The following is a 1,858-nucleotide window of genomic DNA, read 5'->3' as shown; positions in this document are numbered from 1 at the left end:
AAAAATGCATGTTCAGAAACCTTAATACATTAATTTGAAAAGATATAATTTTAGTATTGTCGAATATTTAAAGAGCACAAACAGATATTTGCACAATATGCAGTGGACATGTTTCAGTGTGACTGCTGCAGTCAGTGAGTACATGGGTGCAAAAAAGAAAGAGGAAGGAAACACTCTTGACTCTAAACCACAATAGTTTTTTTCAGCAGGTCCATATGTGAGAATGGCCAAAAAGTTCCTGTTCCGGCTGGGCTTTTTTGTGCTCTGATTGCAGGTTTTTTTATTATTATTATTATCATTATGTCAGTACTCCGTCTGTATGTGACGCATCTGACTGAGGGTGAGAATGTGTCATATAAGAGGACAACAATGATGAAACTAACACAAATTAGGTTCTGTGAAAAAGTAAGAATATTAAAATATATTGTTTCATTAATAGTTTCTGCGCGTCAAGCGTTTTACTTCAGATTTCTTGAGCAAACTGTTGTGTAATTGGTGTTTAATTGTAATTAAAATAAAACTTCCACTTTTTCAGAATTGAAAGCTGTGTCTTTTAAACTGTTCTAATCGATATTGAAATATTGCCGTGGAGTTATATGTTTACAATAAGGCTGGTTTATGTGTGACTCATCTATATGCGGCCTTTCCCTCCGTATATTTGATCATTTCCAGAGCCTCTCCGCCCACAAAGAAGAGGGCAAGAGACCAGGATAGTAATTTATTTCCAAGAATCATTCTCAGTGGTGTCTGTGAACCATTTTCCTCATATTTACACATTTTCATCGGGTCCCCGGTGTGGAAAATTCAGTTTGTGTGGAGAGGAGTGGATAATAAAACGATTCAATCAACATTAATTCATGCGCGATTAAAGGAGCAGGGCCTCCTACTGCAGGAGTTAGAGTAAATCCCATCGTATTTTGCTTTGTGGCTTTATTAAAAATGATATAATGAAGTGGCAGATTCCTATTCACTTTTTTTTTTTTTTTTTGGTAGGTGGTTAACGCTCATAAAAAGGCCGCCAAACCGATAGACCCAGTAAGGCCCGAACCAAGTTGCATTCTTGTAATTGTTCGTTCTGTGCATCATACTTCTAAGCAGTCAGTTTAAAATGTCATCATAAGAGCAGAGCAGCACAAATGTTTTTATACGACAGGTTTCAGGAGCTTTCTAAGGCCCTGAAGCGGATTTGAAACTGTTTAAGAGCATATGCGCTAATCATAAGAAAAGATGATTATGTTCTGGTCAGCAGAAACGTTGCTTTTCACGGATGACATGATTCACTGAAAGGCAACGTTTAAAGTAAACAAACACCAAGAGGCATTTGCCTGTCTGGAAGAACATTAGACAAAGAGCATTTCCTCTTATCACACACCCATCATGATTTTTACACAAACAAATCAACCACTCCCAATAAATAAGCATGTAGCCTGTAGGCTAAATGTTTCTTATTATACGCTACATTTATTGAACATAATATAACAAAATAAATCAATAAATATGTTGGGGAGAATATAACTGGATAAAAGAAACAAAATAAAAGAAACAAAAAAAGAAAACCCTTCTTAAAAGTCTATAGAGGGCCTTAAAGATGTGAGCTAAAAATCAAAGACTGATCACAGAGCATGCAGGGATTAGGGAGGTCTCCATGGAAACATCTCAGCAAAACGCCCAGGTGAATAAAACAGGTTCAGGAGGGTCAGAACATCCGCCTGATGCTTATCTGCTGAGACATAGCTTAGTTATGTAATATGTGACAGTTCATGTTCATGACACCTTTTCTTTTCTTTTTTTTTTTCTTTTTCTACGGCTGATTAATAACTCTTCGGTTATTTTAGAAACTGTTGACATAAACCACTTT

The sequence above is a fragment of the Cyprinodon variegatus genome, unplaced genomic scaffold (assembly GCF_000732505.1).
Source record: "Cyprinodon variegatus isolate N-32 unplaced genomic scaffold, C_variegatus-1.0 Scaffold914, whole genome shotgun sequence".
Taxonomy (NCBI): Eukaryota; Metazoa; Chordata; class Actinopteri; order Cyprinodontiformes; family Cyprinodontidae; genus Cyprinodon; species Cyprinodon variegatus.
The sequence above is the reverse complement of the archived record's forward strand: the minus strand, read 5'-3'. Positions refer to the sequence as shown.